Raw genomic sequence first — 15,456 nt, 5'->3', positions numbered from 1 at the left:
TCCTGCCAAGACTTGTTGTACATTAGTATATCATCAAAAAATACTAACACAAATGGAAGGGTTTGAAAATGGAATTCATCAAACCTTGAAATGTGGAAGGTGCATTAGTAAGGCCAAAAGGCATGACCAAAAATTCATAATGACCCTCATGAGTTCTGAATGTTTGTTGGCTTGATGTGCCCTGACCCAGGTTCAACGTTAGTCAGCTCAGCAAATCCCTACACTACTGGCCCTTTCAGCATCAACTCGTGGAGCACGGACCAAAGTCTCACCCGAAGCAGTATGGGGGGATGCAAGAACCAAGTTTCTGCACCTTGAGATGGTCATGATGTCGATCTATACTTCCTGATCCTGCCTTCGTGCAGATCGATAAGCCTTTAGGGCTTATCGATGTTCCTTCTCTTTCGTCCTTCAGTACCTCTACAAAGGTACTCGACTGATCTTTGCGCTACCCTAAACCAAGGTCTAGGCACTTATGCACCTCTGCGACTATGTTACTGTATAAGTTCCCAAGTTATCTTAAGTGTTACCTAATCTACCATGCATTTATAGTTACCTTCACGTAATCCTTTACTCTTGCTTATGTTCAATTAATAGATATAATCAAATACATTTGTGCATCAAATAAGCATTATAATGTAAACTCAGATCATAACATAATATAATCAGATGCATTAAACAGAGACAAAATGCACAATGATTGCAGAGCAATTCTCTTTATTGCTATCTCAAGTTCAGTACAGACTCTATCTGCCCTACGCACACAGCTGTAGGAGTCTACGCACTCAGCTGTGGACTTCCACCCTAGACCTCTGTGCACTCAACTGCAGATCCTCTACCTATGCTAAGACTCGAGAACACTTAGAACTTCTTACCCCAAAATCCTTCTTCCATTACTTTCTACTCCTCCCTTAGACTCTTCTAAGACTCCCTTTTTATACAATCCCATGGTCCGCAGACCATGGGTAGATCTTTACAGCCGACATGAGACTTCAAAAAACAAGGGCGGAAAACCCTTTGACCTATTCATGCTCCGAGATCACAAAATTCACAGGCTTTACATTTTATTACAAAATTTGGGCCTTCTGCCCCACACATGGGCTTTTAGCCCCAAAACTGGCTCTTGGGGGAACCCGTTCCCAACAGGCCCCCAACACAAACATGGTGACTCGCCCTCGAGTCACTCTGTAGGTGTAGAGATCTTGGTGCGAAGACCCCCCAGCTCGACCTGTACGACTGCTACCTCGGCGGTGCACTGCACGGTCATTTGCTTGATCTCCTTGACCAACTGCTCTGTTGTTGGCCCTGCACTGTCAGCCTGCAGCTTCTGCTGAGTCTCCTGTAGACTAGCTAGCTTACCTTCAATGGAGGTCGTGATCAAGTAGGCCTCGTCCAACCAAGGCTTCAAGCACGCCTTCAGCACTGCCTCTTTGTGTTGAGTTGCATCTACCAACTCCTTCAATGCCTTGGCCTCCTGCAACTTTGCGAGTCTCTATGTGAGGGCAACAGTACACGCTATCCCTTTTACCTCATTGTAGCACTGTTGCAGCTCTCGCACCTCTATTTCTAGCCTCTTCATAGTAGGGTCTTCTTGTAGGCTAGTTAGCACTTCGAATGATTATTCAAAAAGCATTATATAGTTTGCCACTATACTTTCTATTGCTGCTATTGCCTCTATTGTAACAGTCGCAGGCTCCTCCTTGACTTCTGGTGGAGTCGAAGGCTGGGCCGTCAACTGCAATTCTGCAATTTGGAGGTTTAGCTCCAACTGAACCTTTGCCAACTCTGTGCGGACGTCATGCACCCCCGTAGCGAGTTTGTGAACGCGCACATTTACCGGCTCATCCGCAGGAATGGCCAACTCCGGGACCATTCGGCATGCTTCCTCCACGACTTGAACCATGCACTTGTTCTGATCGGTCACGTCGTTTGTAGTGGCGATGGTAGAATCTTGTTGTATAGCCATCTGAGAATTGTTAATGATCTACTCACTGATCACTTGAAAAGTACGCTGTTCATGGGCCCTCAACTCCATGATCACCCCATCCTACAGCAGGTGAAGTGCCTCGCTAGGAAGCGCTGCCCAGTTCAGCTCTATTCATTTGATTGTGCTGACAATGGGCCTGTCAGCTTTGGTCTTTGTTGTCAGTGCTCCATTTGGCAGCACTATGGCTCAGGGGTCCTTCACACGCAGCATCCTGGCATCTTCTGAATTACCAATGGCCAAACTGGTGGATGTCGTGCCAGTCTGTGTTCCCTGAATCTGCAACTCTTGCAGATTCGCCTGAATACCCCCAACGCCTGCTGCTGCTGCTACTACTCAAACTACTGCAGCGGTTCTGTGGTGGCATCCCGAACTGTATCCCCAATGTCATTCAGATCCCCCTTTGTTAGGGTGATCAGGTCCATGGATGTCTTGCTGGACTTGGATTTCTTCTGAGGCCCTACCTTTTCTTGTCCCCTTGGATGCTTGATACGGAACAAAGGTGTCTGCAGGGCTGCTCCTCCCTATTCTATCAGATCGTCCTCTTCTTCTGGGGAGGGCAACTTCTCTTTTTCGGAGTTGCGCTCCTTTCCTCCTGTCTATCCACCTGTCTCCTGTGTGGTGGCGTGGTCCTCCCTAGCCTTATCCTCAACCTCCTTCCTTCTTTTCTCAGCCAGCTGCTCCATCTTGAGCTTGGCTTTGTCCTTCTTCCCCTGTGTGGCTATCTTGCTGGATCCCACCGTTAAATTCGACTCAGTGTGCCATTCTGCCAACCAGCTGTCAATAACCACTTTGGTCGGATCATCCGTAGATAAGTAGGGCAAGTCATGCCACTTCTGCTCGGGGTCCTTTTGTGTCGTTATGGATACATGGTGGAAAGCAGCCTTAAACTTCGTGTATGGCTACAATTTATCAAACATAGTAGGTGAAAACTATGGCTTGTGGTTGATGGCCATGTGCACATTCATCTCCATAAATATCCTAAAGATCTTTCTATCCTTGATCCACTAAGTATCCTTAGTTTCCCATAGCGAAGTGTACTTCGCGGCCTCAGGCAGGTCCGATGCGACCTAGGGAAATTGGCTGTCTTTGGGTAGCTCCCAGGCTACCAGCACGATGGACAACAAGAGCCATGCATATTGGAAGGTCTTGCTGAGATCATGCACCTTGCGACAGTGCGCGAGGAACTCACTGCAAAGGTAGCGAGCCCAATTAAACTGAACTCCCTCCATGCATTGGGCCGCTAGAGCTATGACAGGCGCTGGTACTTCATTGGAGAAACACTTCTGCATCACCTTCCTTGCCAATATTTGTGTGGCCACTTTGACTGCAGGGTCGGAAATAATTGTAATTGCATAGCCACACGAATTCTTTACTAATCCGAACTTCTTCTTCATGGCCTTCGTGAGGCCAGTTCACCCACCTTTCCACCAAACATCATAGCCGGATTCTCCCCTGAATATGGCAGCCTCGTGATTCTGTGGATTAGTCTATCAGTGATGGGTATTGGCTCCTCCAACCACAAACACCCATCATGTACCAAGCACAACATCTGCTTGATTACCAGTAAGGTAATGGTTGTGCAATTGTAGTGCGGAACCCATAGCAGGCTGAGCAGGCTTGCCTTATCCACTCCTTTGAGCCACTTTTGTGGTTCCAATATGGTCACCCCATTGGTCTTATGAAGGATGCAGTGCATCAGCTGGTATATCACCAAGTGAGGGAATCACTCAGTGTCAACTAAGTCCTAGTCCTCTAATTCCAACATTGGAATCCGCACTAAGTGTGGTCCTTAAAATACAAAATTGTCTGGCAGCAGAGGTGTGTACAAGGTGACCTTGCTCTTGTCAATGTCCTTAGGTACCTTGTCCTTGCCCCTACGTGGAGGGATGTACTCAGGAAATTTAGTAATGGGGTTAGATCCCTCAACTTCAACGTCCTCCATGACAATCCCAAGATCCTCATCGTCCATTGGGATATCCCCAATTTCTTCCAGCTCTGGTTCTAGGTTAATGGTTTTGCCATTTTCCTGAGAGCTGGGCTTGTCCTTTAGCGGGTTTCTCCTAGGTGACACATCGACCGGTGGTGTCGCAGCTTGCTTTCCTTTCTTTCCTTTCGCGCCTTCCTGGGTCTAGGTAGGCCTTGATCTAGGGGACCGTGGTGACTTGGGTATCTTTGTAACCTCTGGAGCAATTCCCTCTGCTTCCTTAGAAACCTCTAGCATAGCTCCTTCGGCTGTCACTACTTCCCCAATATCTACGATTTCTGCCGGTATCGACATGATGCTATCTAACAGTTCTTGTGTCTCCTTTGCTAATTTCTCAAATGCCGAACTCGCTATCAAAGCTTCAAACATGTCGGAGAGCTCAAAAACTCAATTCTCAAAATGCCAAGTGTTCTTCATTGGGAAGCCACATGTAATTTATAGACCATTTTGAATTCAAGTCGGATTGTTACCCCCAAAATCGATTCATTAATAATAGATTGGTGGCAGATTTTCAAGGATCTCGCCCATAGATTTCATCTTAAATGCAACCCCCCCACTCCATTTGGCCATTTTTTCATCATCAGATCATGAATAGTGAATTTAACGGTCATCTTCCAGTTGACCTGTGCGGTTTTATCCCAAGTAGTGTAGCCTTTCGCGCGCTCGTGTGTTCCCTGTGACATCTCCTCATTCCGCTCAGTTTCTTCATCGTGCAGTTCCCCAACCCGGGCAGTGTACTTTATAGTCCCTTACCTCCTTTCAGCTACTTGGAGCACTAAGAATATGCTTCCTTCATATAGTCACCTAGTTGGATCACCAGTGTATGGCTTCAATGAGGTACCATTCACCTTTCCTGGGAAGGGCTCCCCATTTAGCTTAACCAACTGAACTGCTCCACCATCGGTAATCTCTTTGATGACATAAGGCCATAGCCAATGCATTCTAAATATTCCTGGAAATTTATCAAACTTGCTGTCATACAACAAAACTAGATCATTTACTTGGAAGGTGCGTAGTTTAATGTGTCGATCATGCCATGCTTTTTCATGCTCCCTTTGATCTTGCTGATGGAATCTAGCTGGAAATTGGTCCTCTTCAAGCTCCACTAGTTGTGCAAGCCTCTCTTCCAAGGCTCCACAATCTACCATTCTTGTGAGTGCCACTATGCATAGACTAGGTACAATGTATGCCATTGACATCATAGCTTCTATGCCATACACAAGTCTGAAAGGCGTTTGCCCATCCAACTTCTTGCAAGTCGTTTTGTAGGCCCATAGCACTGCTGGTACGCACATATCCCAATCACTTCTCTGAGCGTTGTAGACCTTTGTTAGCATGTTCTCCAATATTTTATTGAATGCTTCCAGCGTCCCATAACCTGCGGGTGATAAGGCGTGCCCTTTTGATGATACACCTGAAATTCTTTTGTCAACATGCTAATTGTTTCATTAAGGAAGTGCGTATCGTGATCTCTCATCAAGATCTTTGGAAAGCCAAATCTCGTTAATACGTATTCAAAAATAAACTTCGCTGCTGTTGTGTTGGTACAGTCCTTCACAAGCTGCACCTTTTCCCATCTGGTCAAGTACTCTGTCACAGTGATAATGTACCACACACCTATTTTCTTTCCTGGAGGCTGAATTGGTCCCACAAAGTCAATCACCCATTTCTCAAATGGTTGTAATGTCACCTGCGGTGTCAACAGTAGTTCATCCCTTCACGATGGCCTTCCAGTCCTTTGACATGTGTCATAGGCCCTACAATATGCTTTCGCGTCCTTATGCAGAGTTGGCCACCACAATCTAGCACGCAGAACCTTCTGCACTGCCGCTTTTCTTGCATAATGTCCCCCTACAGCTCCTCCATGAGCCTCGACGAGGATGCTACTTCGCTCAAAGTCAGGTACATAGCATCACAATATTTTTCAGGCCCCATTTTGTACAAATGTCCTGCAAGGATGGACAAGTCTGTTGCGCATACTACTAATTCCTTCTTCTGTTGGCTTGTATACCATTCTGGAGCAATCCCCGTTGTCAGGAATTGTATGATATCTTCAAAGTGACTGTTGGCGATGCATACCACAAAGAGTTGTGTGTTAGGCAATCCTTCCTCCAAATTAGTGGGCTCCTCTCCCGTTGCAATGCGTGACCGATGATCTAGTCCCGCGTTCAATCATCTAGGCTTCACAATAACTTCAAAATCATACTCCTGGAATAATAACAACCACCTGCAGATCTCCCCCCCAACACAAGATTATTAACTAGGTATTTTAACGCAAAATGATCCATATACATCTTAAAATGTCCACCTAGCAAATAATGTCTGAACTTTTGGAGCATGTATACCATGGCTAGTCCTTCTCGCTCTGTAGTGGAATAGTTCTTCTCAGCCCTAGACAGCTTCCTGCTCGTGAATGCTATAGGATGTTCCAATTCCCCCTCATCCACCTGTGTCAGCACGACCCCCAGCGTGATACATGAGGCATCCACGTGCACATGAGATTCCTTCTTCCAATTCGGAAAGACTAGGATCGACACGGTGACCATTTACTCTTTCAGCATGTCCAATCTCTTCTGGCATTCATCACTCCAACAAAATGTAGCATCCTTTTTCAACAACTTCTCCATGGGTGTGGTGATCTGGGAAAAACTCTTGATGAACTTCCTATAGTATCCAGTATGCCCCAGGGTCGCGCGTAGTTGTTTCACATTCCTTGGTGCCTCCAAGTTAATTATCACCGCGATATTCGCGGGGTCTACCATCAATCCTTGTCTGCACACCACATGCCCTAGCAGGATCCCAAAAGGGACACAAAATAGACACTTCTTCAGATTAAGCGTGATCTGGTACCTTCAACACGTATCTAACATTAAGCGCAAACTTGCCACATGATGCTTGACCAATCCAAACACTGTCCAATCGTCAAAGTACACCTCCAGGAACTTATGAATGAAGTCTTTGAATGTCGCAATGACTATGCACAAAAATATTGTTGGCGCATTATTCAACCCAAAAGGCATTATAGTATACTGAAAACATCCCCATTCCATCACAAAGGTCGTCTTGCTTCTATCTTCAGGCGTGATTTTGATCTGATGATACCCAGAGAACCCATCAATGAAAGAGTATGCTTCTTGGCCACCTACATTATCCAGGACTTCATCAGTGAATGGGGTTGGGAAGGGGTCATGCACGCAAGCATCATTCAGCTTCTAGAGATCCACACATATCCTTATTTCTTCTTTCTGTTTCTTTTCCTGAACCACTATCGGGCTTACCCAATCAGACTCTTCTATTGGTTCAATAATTCCTACCACGAGCATCTTATCCAACTCAGCGCGAACCCTTTCCTTATACTTAGGATTAAGGTGGTAAGGTCTTTGTTTTACATGCTTTGCATCCGATTTTAGGGTGATCTTCATGACACCCAGATCTCCTATTATCCATTTTAGATCAGAAAACTTTGTGGGGAACAAATCCTGATATTCGGGGAGGATCTCAACGACCTTGTCTACTGTTGCATCATCCCAATAGTCCCCAATCTTTGCAAATTTTGGTTCCGCCTCCATGCCAATGTTGACTTTCCTGGTTTTCAGCTGCACGGTTATGTCAGGATCCTCTATCTATGGACCTTCAACCTCGCAGTGACCTTAATTTTCCGGAATATTAAATTTTTGGTGATCCTTGTCTTCTTCTTAATAGTCACGTTATAGCATTATAGTGCATGACTCAACTGGGTAGTCCAATCAGGTTGGATCATGTCCAAAGGATCATGTGGTATCCTAAATATCGTTGCTTTAACCTCCTCTAGCGCCATGTCAATACGGTCAAACCCATCCTCAAAGCTGAACATAATTAAAAACTCCGGGCGCACGATGTCCCATTCTTCCATGCCATGGCAGAGCTCGGTTTCCAAGTACCAATTCATTAGTATGACACCTAGGGTATGACAAAATATATGCACCCGTTCAGGCTGGGGCTCTGTGCCATAAGCCTTATTCCATTTAGCCAGGTGATCGCACGGGTCATCTCGTCCGTCAAATTTATCTGTCATTCACACTTTTGTCTGCCCAAAACGTATTCTCATCATCTCCTATAGTCACTCCAATCAATAAAACTATCCTTGTGCGTACCCCACCATATTGCAAGCGTAGCGTGCAGTACCCAATCCAAGGCCTGGAAGCGATCTCTCCGGTACTTCTCTTTCAAATGCATTGAAAAAGCAATCAACATCAGTTAGCCCATCATAATGAGGTAGATTCTTGACCTCGGATGACACACATCAAAATGATTTGATCATCATATTACAATGCAATGTCGAGACGTCATGCAGATGGTTTTGCCAATGCTCCAATTCTTCATCTGAATTTGACATGCATGAGCTTTCGCGATCCCATGCAATGCGTCCATCCACTGTCGAATTCACCCAATATTGGGCTCGCGCCATTATCTTGTAAATATGGTCTAGATCTTAATCACTTTCATAATCTCAGACTGGTTCTGTATAGCGTGGTCCCTCCGTGGGATCCAGTGGAACCACTACGTGGAGCGACTTGTTTTCAAATATCATCTTTTGCTTCTTCAGGTTGATTACCCCATTCATGTCAGTGGCCCAATCGATTCCAAGGAGCGCAGTGTAGGGATTGCTATCATCCATAATCTCTATTACCTCAAAATGCGCCAGTGCACTTGCACTCTCAATGTCAACTATTACCCCTTGTAACCTCCCCATTGGGATAATTTTTTGTTGATTCGCCATCCTTAACTGTATCGGAGACAACTGGAGTGCAGGTCTCCCCATTCTCTCCCAGATCTATTTTGGCAAAACATTCGTGTCAGACCCCAGATCTAGGATAACTTGGTCCATCTCATATTCCCCTCTCTGCGTAGAGAGTCTCATCTCCCACCTAGTCCTTGACTTGTGCTTACCAAGCTTCCTGACCATGCCCAGTTCACTAGTAGCGCTATCCTTACCAATGCACTGATGGATCAATTCTCGCAGGCCCTTCACAGCCTTACTGTCACAGAGCAGCTTCATGCAAGTCTCCAAGAATGTGGTAAGCATGGACAGGTCCATTTCTTCAACTCATTTCTCATGACTTCCGGAGGTAGAGGCCTCAGGGAAGCTTTTCTTTGCTTCCATAAATGTCTCTTTTACGTGCTCCAAATAAAACCTAGTCTCCTTCTCTAGTGCTTTGCAGACCCATACACCTTCTGCAGGTTGCTTCCCTTTATCCTCCCTAGTCATGGTTCCGCTCCGCAGCATAATCTTTACCTTATGGTCTTCCCCGCGAGGCCCAACCCTCATCATTTGGAGGTTCTGCGTTGGCTGCGGAGGTTGTGCCCCCTTTTCAGGAATCTTAGGCAACAATATTGGGAAATCCTCAGTTGCATGGTCAAATTGAGTACAGTAGTGACATGACAATCTCATCGGATTCGAACAGTCCCTCATGTAGTGTCTTGGGCCTCCACAATTGTAACAAATCAGCTGTCCTAGGCCTCTCCCAGGCCCTTCTCCACCTCGACCTCAGCCACGCCCTTGATATTCACCTCGCGTTCCCCCAACGCCTTGGTCTGGAGGCCGCGTTTCTGTCTGCATTCTATATGCAGGTGTCCTATCCATCATCAATTTGTAACTTCAACAATTGCACTCATCATGGCCTACTGATTGACAGAAATTGCAGAACAGTTACTGTGATGTTTGTACAAATTTCTAAAGCAAATGGAAATTATCAGTTGTATGTTTCCCTGCTACCTGACATATATCACATCATAGCGCAGGCCCTACACTTGGCCCTGTTGTGGCCTCCGATCATAGAGGCATTGGTCCTCCCACTACAATGTAGTTCACAAAAACTGGGCAATGATCCTTGTCATGCCCCTGACCCTTTCATTTTATGCACCAAACCTCTTTGCGTGCCTCTGACTGAGCAGTTATGTCCTGCTTCAGATTTTGCATTTTGAGACAAAGGTTTTGCAACTGTGCATGAATTTGTTGAACCCCCAGATTCAAATCTTGCATCGGTGTTTCATGCAGTCTCATCGTAATCTCCAAGGCTTCCGCCTGAGTCGTAATCTTCTGTTGTGACAGCACAACCCTCAGGTGAGGCAGGAGCGAAGCCACGAACCACTCGCGGTGCTGCCCATCTGTTAAATTCATATTGGCTTTGCGGATTTTACACTTCAATCTCTGATCTAACTCCCAAGGGGTCTCCCCTGGTTTCATCACGATTTCCTTGAATCCCACAATCGACTGCGCTTCAGACTTAGGCCTACTGAATTCTTTATTCAGCGCGGTCTGGATCTCTGCCAGCGTAGCTGCCTAGTTGTCATTAGAGTACTTGTTGTACTAGGTTATCGCACGATCCTGCAAAGCACTAACCAATTTCGCCTTCTTCATGTGATCATTTGCAACTCCCTGAGCTTCCCATACAACCTTTATAATGAACCAAAATTGGTTCAGGTCCTCATTCCCTATGCCCTTGAATATAGGTAGTTTTACGGAGTTTGCCATATTGAACAGTGGAGGTGGCGGTGGTGTGGGTGATGGGGTGGTTGGTGGAGGTGAGGATGAAGGTGGTGTGGATGAATGTGATGAGGGTGGAGGTGGTGTAGGTATTCGCGGGAACCGTCGTCTTATCAACTGACTAGTGCTCAGGGGAGAAATATGCGGTATCCCTTTGTCGTCACTTAAAGGGAGTTCGATCAGTGGGCTATACTTAGGACCTTTTCTTCCTCCGTCCTTGAAAGGTTTTTTGCTTCGTGTAGCTCCAAACATCAAGGTAATCTCATAACCCACTATTCACATAAGAGCATCTTAATCCAACAATTCAGTGATTTTAGATACTTACCTTGCGGTCCTTTGAAGAAGTGGCGCTCTGCTTCACTATAATTGACAGAGGTATCGACTGCGAACTCGGTCACAAATCCTCCTATGATGTGGTCGAGCCAATGGTTGACAATGTGCATGATCTTATCTTCAGAAGCTTCTAACCTCCATACTAGCTTCGGTGTCCAAACAATCGGCTTGTCAAGCCTCCACCTTCCTTGACCGTCTTCCAACTTCGTGATCCACTCGTATAACTGAACCGAGAAGGAATAGAAGAATATTTCATGTATTTTTGTGTACAAGTATCTGTCCAACCACTGTTCTTTCGTCAACCGCGGGTTCTTGTTTTCTTGTGTCGCAAATTCGTGGATCTTTCTATCCAACTAGGTTTCAATTTCTTTCTTAGTTGGATTCTAATGATACGACATCACACATATCTCATGCAGATCCCGGTCCCGACAACAAAACCATTTGTTGGCTTAATGGGCCCTGACTAAGGTTCAGAGTTAGTCATCCAAGAAAATCCCTACACTACTGGCCCTTTCAGCATCAGCGCACAGAGCGCGGACCGAAGTCTCACCTGAAGCAGTACGGGGGGATGCAGGAACCATGTTTCCGCACCCTGAGATGGTCGTGATGTTGATATATACTCCTTGATCATGCCTTCGTGTAGATCGATAAGCCTTTAGGGCTTATCGATGTTGCTTCTCTTCTGTCCTTCAATACCTCCGCAAAGGTACTCGACTGATCTTCGCGCAACCCTAAATCAATCTCCAGGCAATTACACCCCTTTGGGACTATGTTACTGCATAAGTTCCCAAGTATCTTAAGTGTTACCTAATCTACCATGCATTTACAGTTACCTTCGTGTAATCCTTTACTCTTGCTTGTGTTCAATTAACAAATATAATCAAATACATTTGTGCATCAAATAAGCATTATAATGTAAACCCAGACCGTAACATAATATAATCAGATACATTAAACAGAGACAAAATACACAGTGATTGTAGAGTAATTCTATTTATTGATATCTCAAGTTTAGTACAGACTCTATCCGCCCTGTGCACACAACTATAGGGGTCTGTGCACTCAGCTGCGGACTTCCACCCTAGGCCTCTATGCACTCAACTGTAGAGCCTCTAATTACGCTAAGAGTCGAGAACACTTAGAATTTCTTAACCCAAAATCCTTCTTCCATTACTTCCTACTCCTCCCTTAGACTCTTCTAAGGCTCCCTTTTTATACAATCCCATGGTCCACGGACCATGGGTAGATCTTTATAGCCAACATGAGACTTCAGAAAACAAGGGCAGACAACCCTTTGGCCTCTTCACGCTCCACAACCATAAAATGTGGAGGCTTTACATTTTTATTACAAAATTTGGGCCTTCTGCCCCACAACATGGGCTTTTAGCCCCAAAACTAGCTCTTGGGGGAACCTGTTTAGTCAATTTAATTTCCTAAATTGCTTTGCATAAATTATCAACTGAGGCTCGTAAGCTGATGAAGTGTAGTGCATTGTATGTTCTAGTTAACCCTTCTTACTTCGTTGTTTTGTATTTTTATATTGTTTTGTTTTGGGGGTTTCCTTGATTTCTAATGATGTACAGTCTAAATTATGAGAAACTGAGTCTAAATTTCCTAAAGGTGAACTAATCAAAATATAAGTTAAAGGAAGGAAAAACAGAGCATCTATCCTATCTTGTCATTTAATCCTAAGTCAAAAATTAAAAGGTGAAGTTGTAAGGCAAATTGAAATAATTACAGAGAATGAAAACTGGCTAAAGCACTTTTAGTTGTCCAAGCCTCCAATTTTGAAAGATAACTTTCTTGAGATGGCAAACAAGCAACTTATTTTAATTTATAGTTTAGAGAACTAAATCAAATATGTAGAGAGTAACTAATTGATTTCAATCCTTGTGTGAAGTGAATGTTTAACCATTTGGTTAGGGTGGATATCAACTTGAAATGGTGACCAAAAATATTTATCCACACAGTGCATTGGCAATCTGAACTAGGAAATAAATAACAAAGGAAACAAATAGTAAGTAAACTAATCAACAATGCATCCTTGTTACTTTTCCACCTTACCCTATTAAAACAAAACAAGTTTCATTTATGAAATAGATAGGAGAAACAAGACTGCACCTTCAAATTCTAACATTATGCTACTGAACAGAATTAAAATAAAACAAACTATAGGAAATCAACCTAAACTATAATTACTGCTAAAAGTGAATAATGAAACTAAAATGAACAGTAAACAAAATAACAAAAGAAAAACCTCCTTCAGTGCAGGGGCCCTCTACAACTGATTGAGTTGAGCTGCTAATTAGCTGAATATACTCTTTCAAATGATCACTTGGTCAAACATGACTTCATATTATTAATAGGAAAATAAATTTCAAAATTACAGAGCCGTAAGTCTGAGCTTAATACATATAGAGATTCGAAATCCTTCTCAGTTCTTTACAATTGATATTTAAAGAAACATTCCTAACTGTATTTTGAGATAATTTAGCTGTAGGTGGTCTCCACGTATTACAATAGATTTACGTAAAGGGTTGATCAGCTACAGGTGACTTTAAGTCAGCAAGATGGTTGCATGAAACTGTTATCACCGGTGGCTGGTTCGAGTTAATGCTACAAAAAAATTGTCGGATTTATTAATTAGCCACGAAGAGTGGACACAGAGTCCTATTGCTCTCGGGTTTCTTCGTTTGACTCCACCTTTGACTGTGGTCTTGAGCTAGCTTTTTTGTCAATTTGGGCTAGGTGACTAGGATAGGATCCATGTTGTGACCATTCTAGAGATGCCCATGTGGTCGGTTTCCTCGTTTGACACCTGTAACCTATTCAACCATGGAAGTAGCTACATAACACACTGTTAGCTATAGAATGGGCTACGTTCCGTAGCTAATTTGCAAAAACTTATTTCAAATAGAAAAAACATAAAAGTATAACATGTCAGTCATTCAATGTCTTCCTTGAGACAAAATCTATCATTTATCAGTGATGGGGATTTGTCTTTCATGGAAAAACAAGAGAAAGAAGTGAGAAAAGTTGTCAAAGAGAGAGTAATTCTGAGGTCCAACATACCCCCACTGCAAAATCATTGCATGTCCCCATGCAATTTTGCCAAAACTGTGAACTCTTCTTTCCTATTGCATCTGCTCAGATACCTTTGCCAGTACATCTAACTTTCTTCTCTTGCTCCTTTTTGAAGTGACTTCCATCCTGGGTTTCTTCATGAGAAGTCTGTATTTGAGGTTGATGATTGTTTTGTTCAAGTTTCTATTCTTCCTCTTTAACTTCCTATTCTTCTTGTACCATAGACCTAGGTGTAGTATTGTATTATCATGAATGGCTTTATCTAATTTGCTTTGTTCCTTCAGGGCTTCATTTTCTTTCTTGATATGCCTATTCAATATCTCTAACTCATAGATTTCCTATTTGAGAGAGTCAGTCAGAGGTTCTTGTGGATTGACAGGTTGTTCTGGATTGGCTGAGGATCCTGGATCCATTGAGGCACTTTTCTTTTCTAGTGATTCTATGTAATCATAAATTTGTTGTTGTACTAGGTCTATACCTGGGGATCCTCTGTTGGGGCTGCCTTCAAAATACTGTCTAGGAGAGTTTTGAGGACTGTATGTAAATGGAACATTTTTAGGAGATGATACTGGAGTTTCTTCTTCTAGATTTATGAACTTTGTTTCCTTTGATGATACCTTCTTCACCATACCTTGGAGTCTAGAGCTCCTTCTAAGTTGTAGGGGGTTTATGTTCTCCTCTTTTGTACCCTTTTTCTCCTTTCCTATCTTTTCCTTCCTCTTGATTTGTTTCCTAATCTCTGTCAATTTTTTAGAGATTGGTTGTTCATCATCTTTTTGTAATGGAGATTTAGGTTTGTTCTCAGTAATTCCACCAGCTTTCTTTTTTATCTTCTTCTTCTACTTGATTTGCTCTCTGATCTCTGTTAATTTTTCAGAGATTGGTTCTTCATCATTTTTCTGTACTGAGGGCTCAGGGTTGCTTTGAATGGTTAGATTAGTATTCTTTCTCCTACTCTTTCTGATACTATCTTTTTCAGGAGATTCTGGTGCCTCTTGGAAATGGTTTCTTATTAGAAATTTTTCCCAGGTATCTCCTATTTTTTTCAGATGATATTCAACCAGTATTTTGACCAACCCATGATGGTATATGGTTGTCTCCATGGATTCTATTTTCTTCTATATAGTTGAAGCCATCCTCCTTAGATTGCTTAGAAGGAAGAAAGGAAGGTTGATGTTTCCATTTTCTAGAAAGTTCATCAATAAACATATATGATAAACATACATACATCCAAATCTTCCCTCACAGGTAATAAATTTTTGTAATATCAAAAGCATGCTTCTCCATTTATTTTTGAGTGCTGAAATAGGAATTCCTTTTCTAAACACAGTGACATCCATATTTGGGTTCTTGAGGATTACCTTCCATGATTCACTGTTAAATTCTTTGTTTTTGAACCACCTCTCACCAAGTCTTGGTAGTTCCGTAGCCTCTACTATGTGATATTCTATTACTGCAAACTTAATGTCTCCAATCTCTACTTCTGTACCATCGAATGATCTAGAAAAAGATTTTGTGATCTCCTTGTGATATCCATCAAAC

This window comes from Pinus tabuliformis, chromosome 2_1, assembly GCF_031772625.1.
Source record: "Pinus tabuliformis cultivar Carrire ecotype Pingquan chromosome 2_1, CPIR1, whole genome shotgun sequence".
NCBI lineage: Eukaryota > Viridiplantae > Streptophyta > Pinopsida > Pinales > Pinaceae > Pinus > Pinus tabuliformis.
Note: the sequence above shows the minus strand (reverse complement) of the source record.